Source organism: Haemorhous mexicanus, chromosome Z (assembly GCF_027477595.1).
Source record: "Haemorhous mexicanus isolate bHaeMex1 chromosome Z, bHaeMex1.pri, whole genome shotgun sequence".
Taxonomy (NCBI): domain Eukaryota; kingdom Metazoa; phylum Chordata; class Aves; order Passeriformes; family Fringillidae; genus Haemorhous; species Haemorhous mexicanus.
Genome location: NC_082381.1, coordinates 50344634 through 50355461, shown reverse-complemented (window position 1 = coordinate 50355461; position 10828 = coordinate 50344634).

Sequence of the window (10828 nt, the reverse complement as noted above, 5' to 3'; positions counted from 1 at the left end):
GCAGAGCACTCAAAAGAGCTGTGAAAGTCAATGGAAGGATCATCTGGAAAATGTAAAATTCCTGCTAATTCCAAAAAATTAAAAAAATAAATCTAGGAACCTCACTTTAGACATCCACTTAAGACCATGATCCTCTTGGACATTAATCTGCTGTGCTTCAATTTCCATGTTATTATAGTAGTCCCTCACTTCATAGGTTTAGTATAAATGCAGTCTGTGAAGCACTCAAGTCTTATAATGAGAAGGAAAACAGAGAGATGTGCAAGAAACTCAGCACTTATGTCTTCAATGTTGTCTCTGAATTATGCAGAAGACACATGCTGAACACTGGGAATGGGACACAGTGATGACTAGCAGCCCTCGCCATATCTTAAGGCACATACACAAGTGACCCCATGTTTTGGTATTCTTTATTTTAAAGAATTGAATCTGCAACTTCATTGTGGATTGTTAGCTCTATATGTGTGCACCACACACACAAAATAATGCATCCCTAATAGCTTTTCTTTTCATCATCCTTGTAATCCTAACTTTAATCTGAGTTTTCTAAAATATTCCTTGTATTTCTATACTTCTCTTTTACTAGAAAACTGCTTGTGGTTCTTTTTTTTTACATAATGGCATCTTTTATGTCTGAATCAAAGGAACAAGTATTTGTTTGTCTACAACATACCTACCCTCCCTCCAGAATCGAAAAGAAAATCTAGGTCTTTGCATCCCATAGTATTATCCTGTCCTTATCTGCTCTGGTTGCCACTTCTGTGAGCCTTTATGGAAGAAGGCTTTTCACCCAGAGGGTGGTTGGGACAGGCTCACCAGAGAAGCGAGGTCACCAGCCTGACAGAGCTCAAGAGGAGTTTGGACAAAACTGTTATGCACATTGTGTGACCCTTGGGGATGGTGCTGTGCAGGGTCAGGAGTTGGACTCCATGATTCTTGTGGGTCCCTTCCAATGCAGTTTATTCTATGATCCAGCTGACAATTATTTGGTATCTGCTTTGGTTCCACTTCCTTACTCCCTGCACTATCCTTTTTTTCTGAGGATGTCCTGTCTGGTGTTTCAGTGAAGAGATTTCTCTGATAATATTAGTATTCACAAAAATTGCCTCATATAAAGCACAGGACACTACATTTTTTCCCTAATCCAGTGTGACTTGTATTCTCATTTTTTTCATGTAGGTGGTACTTAAATTTGCCTTGTGCTAACTTTAGGTCTATCAAATACTACAGGTCTTTGTCTTCTACCATAAAGGAAACCTCATAAAATTTTAATGTATATATCTTTCAGTATGTATCTTACTTCCAAGACACCATTATGACCTTATTGGAATTTCCCTTCTGGAAGATATATCTATCAAAATTTTCGTTACATATAATCATCATGGCAAAAAATAAGAGGCTTCTAGATACAGTATGCATTTACAGTAACAGTAGGGACATGGCTGAAAGATCACACTTACCCTTGTAAGCCTCAGGGTGTGAGATCCTCTTCCAAACGTCTCTTCATAAAACAAAGGAATTTTGCAGTGTGCAGCTCTCACAGCCCAGGTCACTAGGACATTTCTCATTGATTACATAGAAAATAGATAAATTTGTAATGAAGCCAACAAATATCTAGCTCGTGCATGTGCTATATTTGACATTTTATGCATTGTTTTGTACCAGTTCTTTATCTAGTTAATAGAAACAAAATACAGTGTCCTTGGGTGAAACATTAGACCAGGGCACTGCTGGGCTCTTCAGGATTTGCAGCTTCCAGATGTTTTTACACAACTGTTCAAAACTGAGATGTTGAGTGTATGGCTTTCATTTTGTTTTTCTACATAATGCTCTATTGCTCCTTTGTCTCCCTTCCTTTGTGTGGTATTTGAGATGGTTTAAGGTACGGGTGTATATTAGCAATCCATTTTTATTGGGGCTCTGGATCCAATCAGTGCTGCTAGTCATTGAATTAACTTCTCCATCTACTATTTTTTTATAAGCTTCTTTACACTGTCTGAGTAGTTGTGTCTTTTTTTGGCAAAAAATATTTGACACTTGCTAGATTGAATGAAAAAGAAATTTTCAAATTAATTTTTGAACTCTGCTAATGAAAAGAAGTAATGTGAAAAAATAAATCACTGCATTGAAAAGACCTCTATGTCATGTCTCGTAAAAAAGCCTTCAGATGTTCTTTAGTACAAACTATTTATTTTTATTTGTCTTCCTAATATCTAATAATGAAGCCTTGTATTTATGTGCCTCATCTTCAAAGTGCTTTGAAAATATTTGTTACCTGAACATCTGAAGGATGGGATGTCCATCTGCTACACAAAGTAATCTTAAATGAGTGCAGCACGACTTTACCACATGCCAGATTTTGGGAGGATGATTTTACTTCAGCCTTACCTACTGTTTGCCCAAAGGTTTGCAGCATGTTTTAGACATTCTTGGCTGTAGATTGAAACATGCTATAGCAAAATAATGCATCTCTTCATGACTCAAAAATTGAATTTGTTTCTTCTGCGTCTGGAGTTTTCTAATATGTGCTACTTAGTTGCCTTAATCTCAGAATCCTGTGAAACTCTAAAGCAACACAAATATGCTCCTTTCCATCTGAGTTTATTTACCATGTTCTTCCTTCACTATGATAAATTTCCATTTTTACTGTTGTTTTAATTTTACCATCACACTCCAGTTACAATAATTTAATGTGTTTTCTGTTGTGTGACCTGGTCAAATTCATGTCTTCTACAAGAGTCACTTTGCCTGTATGGTGTTGAAGGAGAATTTCAAACAAGGTAAGTGAGCACAACTGGTTGACTGTTGTAAAATGCTCCCTCCCTGGACCTTCAGTGCCTACACCTGCAGTGGAAATGTTTAGTATCTAAGAGGGCTATGCCCTGCTGCCATTGTGATTAGCCTGTGATTATCACCTCCCAGCCCCAGAGATAATGATAACAGAGTTCTCCATTCCCTGCCAAGAGAGCTAGCTATAAACTAGCAGTGACTTCGGGTGATTTTCTCTGATTTCCAGCTAATAGGAGAATATTGTCAGGAAGCAAAGCAGCTCAAGAAGCCTATAGCATTCTCCACAGCATCTCCCATAGATCCCTGCACAGCAGTCGAGCTCAGGAGTAGCCTTCTGTATCAATGAGATCACACTGCTAAAAAAAATAATTAATTGAACTGGTAATCAAGTGAATGCTTGCTCTTGGACTTTGTATTCATTGGGATCTCACATTAATCTTATATGCATGTGAGGCTAGTTTGTTCAGTGAAACTAACAAAGAAAAAACCCCTCCAAAACCTCAACTTCATACAGACTTTTCAAAAAAGAATATAATAATTCATCAAACTGAAATTTGGAGCTAAACTTTCATCTTTTGTCACTAAACAGTCATTTAGGGCCTGTTTGCCTGGCTTGAACCTATTTCATTTTTCTTCTTTCACTTCAATACTTTGGTGTTGGGAAATGGCAGATGAATGTGTTTTATAGGAAAGTTTAAAGGAAGGAGTTCATGTGCAGCATGTTATCAATCATGTCCTGTAAATATGATTACAGCTTTTACACTGCTTCACATCAAAAGCCAAATGTTTTGTGATGTCTCCACCGTTGTAAACTTGAAGGAAACTTTTTTAAATTGTAGTGATCCCTCTCTGAAACTGAATGCCTGCTGTCAGCAGTGAAAGCAGTAGCACTCTGATCTGAGAAAACTGGTAGCAGAGGGTGCAAATGCCAAGCTGCTGGTCAGTGCTGCAGCTGCCTAGGGAAGAACAGAGATTTGCCATCATCTGCTCCAGCTGCAGTGAGGAAGTTGGCATCTTTCCACCTGTGCTTGTAATGGAATCAGTATGAGTGTCTTGCTACAGCATCTGTAGAGCCATCTGTCTTTAACCACTGACCCCCATTATCCTAGTGGGGTTAACTTTGAATGATCTCCTTGGGTGTTTTGTTTACAGAACCTGATTTCATTTTACTCAAATTTTACAATTATTGCAATTTTTTTTTTTTTAACTTGTATCAGAACAGAGCAAAAGTAAGTTTTTTCACATTGTGCCTGAGGACATGGATGTGAACAGAAAGACTGAGTTTGAATGTTTCATTTGTTATTGAGATGAATTTAAGTGCAACTATTTCTGGTTGACATTTTTATCTAGAACCACTGTCACACATTGTGTGCTCCTGGCCAGTAGTTTTTATGCCAGGAAAAGATCCTGAGGAACACAGAGACTGAGCATGATTTATTTTTCTCTCATTTATCTACTCATCAATTCCCCTGTCTAGGATTCTGGGTAATGTAGTCCACAGGGACTTTCCTTGGGATAAATGGTTCTAGATGGTTAATTTTGTGCTGCAAGAGAGTATTCGAAAAAAGCCCTAGGCAGAGGAACCTAACACAATACAATTGCTCTCCAAAGAGTGTGCTGTGGGCCCATGCTGTCGGCAGAGGCTCTTTCTCAAAATGAGAGCCTGTGAGACCCTACATAGCAGGACTTGTGAGCACGGGGAGGTGGAACAAGGACATATACTGGAAAAGAAGTTTAGCCTCTGGGTGCTGGGATCTGGGATGCAGAAACAATGGGAACAAAAATGGTTGGTAACTAGGATTTCTGTTCTAAAGGAAATTCCAATGGTTTCAGACAAAGCTTATTCTAAAACAGAATAAAATGCTAGCATGTTCCCATTAAACAAAAGCCTGTCAGGGTTTGATTACTGTGGTAGTATTTAAAAAATGGTTTCAATATTAGTGTTGTAGTTCTGTGGAACTTTGAAAATCAAATTAGCCTATATTGTACATAATATTCATAGTATGTAACTATTTAGCATTTTCTCTATGTAGATTACAGTGTTACATAAACTTTGTCACATTCTGAGCAACTAAATCTTAACCAAAGTGGAGAAAAGAAGCTGTGTATTTCAAATGCTTCCTGATGTATTTGTGGGAGCCAACGTATTCCTGCAAAGCTTTCTCATACTGACAAACTAGATATTATTAACTTATGTAAGGGCACATCAGCAGTTATGCTACAGTTGTGACCTAATGGAAGCAGTTCCTCTGCTCCCATCTGTAGAAGGTCTAGAGTTGTTCCAACAGCTTCATCCATCACTGTTGTGCTAAGTCCAGATATTCAAATCTATAGATCAGGATTTAGAATATTAGCAGGTTTTGTATTAATTTATTTCTTCAGTTTGCAAAACCAAAGTCATGAGTTCTAGGCAGTTTCTGTGGTATTGCTAGCTGATCAGACATCTGCTTCAGCCCTTCATCGCATCAGGGAGCAGGGGTCTTTTCTATTCTGCCTGTTCCTCTGTACAACCAGTATTAGACTTGTTGCAGGTAACACCAACATTGTCACAGGCAAAACAAAGCTATTGTAGCTGTTAAATTTTGAAAAAATCTCTAGAATCGCAAATTTTGTTGTACATTTCATGATGAGAATATCCTGTAAAGCATAGTTCTTTCTTGATTTGCTCAGAGACACCTTGTTGCATCTCTTTGGGAACCAGCACCTGGATCCAGCAATTAGAAAACTGTGCAAACTCATATTTATGGGTCCATGGTGCTTTGGCCTCCTGACTTTTAGCAAATCAGTTATTTTTCACTCCTAGCAGGCAGTAGTGAGAGATCAATGCATCTGTCCTAACCTTTGGTTAGAAATAAATAGAAAGGGCAGAGATGGGAATAAACAATTGAATTAGCTTTTAACTTAGTCTCTGTAACAAATTAAGATAGAAAATGAGGACAACAGTGATTTTATCAACCACATGTTGATGAAGAAAAGGGAGGGTAGCCTGGATCTGCAACTGAAGCTCATGTTTGTGCTGGTAATTGCAAACTTGATGCCTTTTTTTAAAGGGGTATATGCTAAAAGTGGATATGATCTCACACAAAAGCTTCAAAAGGTATCATTGAAATCTGTGTATCTGAAAAAATTGTCCAATGTATCTTTGGAAGTAACTGTTTGCACTTGTATGTATCCGCCAACAAGCATAGAACCCTTTACATGTGTATTTCAACCTGGGACATTTTATCAGCAGGAGCAATGGCTGTGCCTTGCCATCAGGAACGGCAAGTGTGTTCCCTACTGCAAGCACACCTGACCCACCATACATACTGACAGCAGTGAACAGCTTTCCTCCTGGGAAGAAGAAGCCATGCTGGGGAGCTTTGACCTGGCTGACAGCCTATGAAATGCAGTCCAACAGAAGAGGCAAAGATTTCTCTATAGACAAAATGGATCAATTGCCAGAGTGCTTTACACTATGTCTTATCATGTGTCCTGCTCCATGTCTGTCCAGCACTTCTGGGACACATCAGACCACCAAAGGTCAGACTATCTCTCTCATCTCTCAACTACTCAATATACTGCCAATGACCAACAAAATGTGGCTAAAGCTGGGGAAGGGATAATGGCACAAGAGACCTTTTCAAAAGGTTCAGCAACTTTAGCTGCTAGAAGATACACAGGGCATTTTGTAGCTTGAGAATTCATCTAGATTTGTCAGTGCTTCATTGTAGTCAGGAACAATGGCTGAAGTAAAGTGTCATTCCAGTTCCTTGGGTTATAGTGTTTTTTTGTTTAAACCCTCTTTTTGCTTTTGTTTGACACGGTATGAGAAATTCAGTGGCTCAAATATGGATGTCTAGAGTAATTTCATGTGCTATGGTGAACCATGTCTGTCCATCAGCTGTGGTGTTTGAGGGCTACAGAGCTCCCACAAGCACTGCATGAGGGTTTCAGGAATCCACAGTAGCCTCCTGTCTCGATGCAGCTGCACTTGGTGCTGCAGTTGGTTGATGTTTCCCATGAGGTATCTTAGTTATAACACTGCTACTGTGCTATGGAGTAATAGCTCTGACTTTTTACCAGTTCCAACCTACTAAGAGGAAATTTCACAGAGTGAAAAGACCAACAAAGACAAGTCATATAGTTCCTTGTGCTTTTAGCTGATATTTTGGGAAGAAATTACTTCAAAGCGTTTCACATTTAAGTTTGTTCAGCCTTGAGCTCCAAGTATTTATTGTGCACCTTTCTGAGGTCCAGAGTGCTTAATCCCACTGCAAACCTTATCTGCTGCCTCACTGAAAGCCCTGTCTACTTCTCGGTGGAGAAGGGGCCCATGGAAGTGGCAGCCCTCTGCAGAACCATTGAGGTCTGCAGGGCTAGGTCCCAGCCTACCGCACACCCACACTGCCCAGTGCTATTAGCCCTGATCTTCTGCTAGCCAGAAATTGCCATGAATCAGATTTGGGAGACTGCCACCCAAACCTGCCACAGCCAGGTTCCTGTGTAGCCAGATTTGAACACTTGCTGTTGACTCTCTCCATATTTCCTGTGAAATCAACTCTGCACTACGGTCATGACTTCTCTCAGTGCTTGGCACAGGGTCTCCCAGTTGAGGAACAAACCAAAAGAAAGCAAAGCCTTCTGCCACCCCTGGCTGAGCTTTTTGGCTTTGTTACTACACCAGAAGCTGTCACTTGTAAATTCAGTGTCCTTCTGTAAGTCTTCTTAGAAGAATAATTTATTAACCATCAAAACATAAGCAAGTTTCAATCAAACTTTCAGAACTCTGTGAGAGAGCCTATCAGTAAGCATGTAAATTAAGACCTCCAGAGAAGTATTTTCCCCTTCATTGGGAATTAAAACTCTCCTGCACCTGAAAGGAGACCTTTACTTCACGTTCTCTAATTCTTTTATACCCATTGCTTCAGACAATGTTTACCCTTTTCTCACCATATCTATCTTGAAAGGCTGTCCTCTGCCATGCCTTCTGTTTGTCATGCCTGATTTAGACCTAAATTTTTTGGGACAGGGAAAATATCTGAATTTGTAAAATGCCCAGTAAATTTATGGTGCTCTATAATTAATGATTGTAAATGCAGGACATATTTCAGTTTGACATTCCAACTTATATTTTCAAAGCCATAAATAAAGTATTTATGAGCTTGAGGTCTTGAACATTTTATTTTTAACATGTTACACTTGAATGTTTAATTCAATGATGGATAAATATTGAAGTTATGTGGACAGGACATAGTCCTTACTTTCTCCTTCTTCAAGTGATATTGAGGGGCCAATGCCCCCTTCATTGCCAGAAAAGGGATATTGTACTCTGCTTATGAGGATCCAGTGTACTCTGTGTCACCAGGAAGAGTCAGCAAGGTGGCTCCAACTAAAAATGGCTTTAGAAAGAACAAACAATGATCCCCTTTCACAAGCACTTGTGAACTAAGCTGATATACAGAAATTTTATTTTGATATAGCACAGAGTGGGTATGAATGTCCATTTCTTAAGAAAATATTTGAGTGCCGCAGTTGCTCTCTCATCCCATATGGTTGTGCTTTTCAGCATGGTTTGAACTTGAAGCATTTTCCATTTATAAAAAATAATCCCTTAACAAAATCTTTTTTCAAAAAATATAAAATTCCTTTTGCAATTCACATGGGAGTCTCTGCTTCTGATATTTTCCTAATCAGTTAATCTCTTGTTCTCAGTTCCCTTGCCCCCTTCCTCTGTTCTACGTGCGTTTTATACCCATTGCTCTGAAATCTTCCTAACTGGTTTGTGAGTGTGGGAAGGTTAGACTGCCTTGCTGTTGCTCCAGAGGGTCTTGAGTTACCTGCTATGGCAGTGTATGAAGTCTCACAGATCAGAGTTAATGTGCTCACTGACAGTTTCCTGCTGCTTTTGCCTCTGTGAGACTGTCCTAAGTGCAGTCTGCAGTCCTGGGCTGAGGATGGACATTGAGGTTATGTATAACATCATTATGAAAAAGAAAGATCCCTTTAAGCATGGGAATGTGTTCATGCAAGGTTCTCTGGGCCACCTGGTGAGGTAGCTGAGGTTGGATGCTGGGAGTTCGGCTCACTCCTGCACTGACACTGGAAGCACAGCTGTAAACAGATCATCTTCTGGAGGTGATATCCTGCAGGGCAGGTTAAACAGACACCCTGTCCAGCAGCCATGCAGATGGAGGCAAAAATGTGCTGAGCCTTCTGGAAAGACAGGTAGACTTCTGGTAGACAGGTAGACAAGTCTCACTGTCACAGCCATAGACTAGAATGTTTGTTTATTAAATGGCTTTTTTGAGCATCACATTATTTTAACCATAGTCATGAAAATAAAAGCAGTTTGTCTTTCCACATATGTAACCTATTACTGAACCATAAAGATGCATTCTCATTCTACATCTACTTCTCTGGTGAATTTTTATAAGGGAGATGAGAACATAAAAATCTATTAATCTCTTTCTTGTTACTGAGAAAATTACATGGCCATGATACATGGCTGATAGATTAATATATATTCTGAATTGGCCAATTTCTGCTGTGCAAGCAGTACATCCATGCTGTAATAAGTTACTAGATTCTGTTGTCCCCTGAACATCCTCTATGGATTATCTGTGGTGGTTTAATAAACCCAAATTAGTACATCTGTAGCCTGTCACCATCCACTCTTAACCTTTGCATTCCATGTATGACCTTGAGAGATAGAGGCACTTGGAGTGTCATGATAACATTTCTTTACAGCACTTCAGCATAAAATGGCTGGGTAATGCAAATTACTGGGGGATTTTGTTTGGAGTTTTGTTTTGGGTTAGGTTTTGTCATTGTTGTTTGTTTAAGGGGGTTGGTTTTTTTGTTTTGTTTTGTTGGTTTTTTTTCCTTTTGCAAGTGCTCACTACATTGTTTAACACTGATTAATTCAGTGTTGCATGTGAATTAGTACACCACCTTTTCACCTATGGCTTCTATTGCTCACTTGACAGGCAGGAGGTGGTATTCAGTCCCCAGCTTGAAAGCCACCTTGAGAACAAGTACTTAATATCAGGAAAAAAGTGATGTTGTTTTAGAATGATTAGTTAGGGAATACTTAAGACTAATATTTCTGAGGACTAGACAACAGCAGTGTAAGGAACAAATTATGGGTTTTGCCAGTTCCAGAAATCAAATTATAATGGATCGCACCTTGTAAGTTTGTGCCAAGAATCAACAGTTTGAAATTATATGAAAATGAAAGTCACATTATTTCTCTTTTTCTTTCTTTGAGATTTGTGGCTGCACCTCAATTTTGAGTCTTATTTAAGTAGTCCAGGCACAAGTCATATCAGTCGATTAAGCACTCTCAAGGCTTTAAGAAAGAGGTTCCATTTATGCTGAGGATCTGGAAAAAATAATGCAACAATCAATAGTTCAATCAACAACTTTAAAAATATGAAAAAGCAAGTTTTAAAATACCTGAAAATACATCAGTAATCCAACTGATTTGATAAAAATCATGCATTCTTTTCATAATTATCTTTAAAAAAGGACAGTATTTGTCTTCTTGCCAGTCTTTATGTGTGTTCCAGCCCCTTCTGGAATCGTTGGAACAATAGGAAATGGATTTCCCTCAACCTCAGAAAAGCTTTCAATAAAGTCTTCAACAAGGAAGATGAGAAGGCTAGAGCACAGCCAGGGAAGCTGCAGAGCCTGAGGGAAGTACAGAGCACTTAGGATAATTTCTGTGTACGTTTTTCCTATTCTTATTCATCCTACAACTGATTAACAGGTGGTGTTGAGCTAGAGAAGTGAGCTCTTGTTTCAAATCCGCGACCATTTAGAAGTTGTACTTTCACCATGCTTTATTCAGACGGAGAGTAAATATTTGAAGGATTTAGTATTAATTTGCCCTCAAACACTAAGTACAAAATAAAGACCTGTGAAATACATCTCCAACTGAAAAACTATATCATTTAAGGCTGAAAATAGGTGAAAGCTAGATTTATAACAATGAAGATTCAGAAACAATACATTTGAAAAATAAAATAATAAAAAATAGATATGAATGTGAACCTCC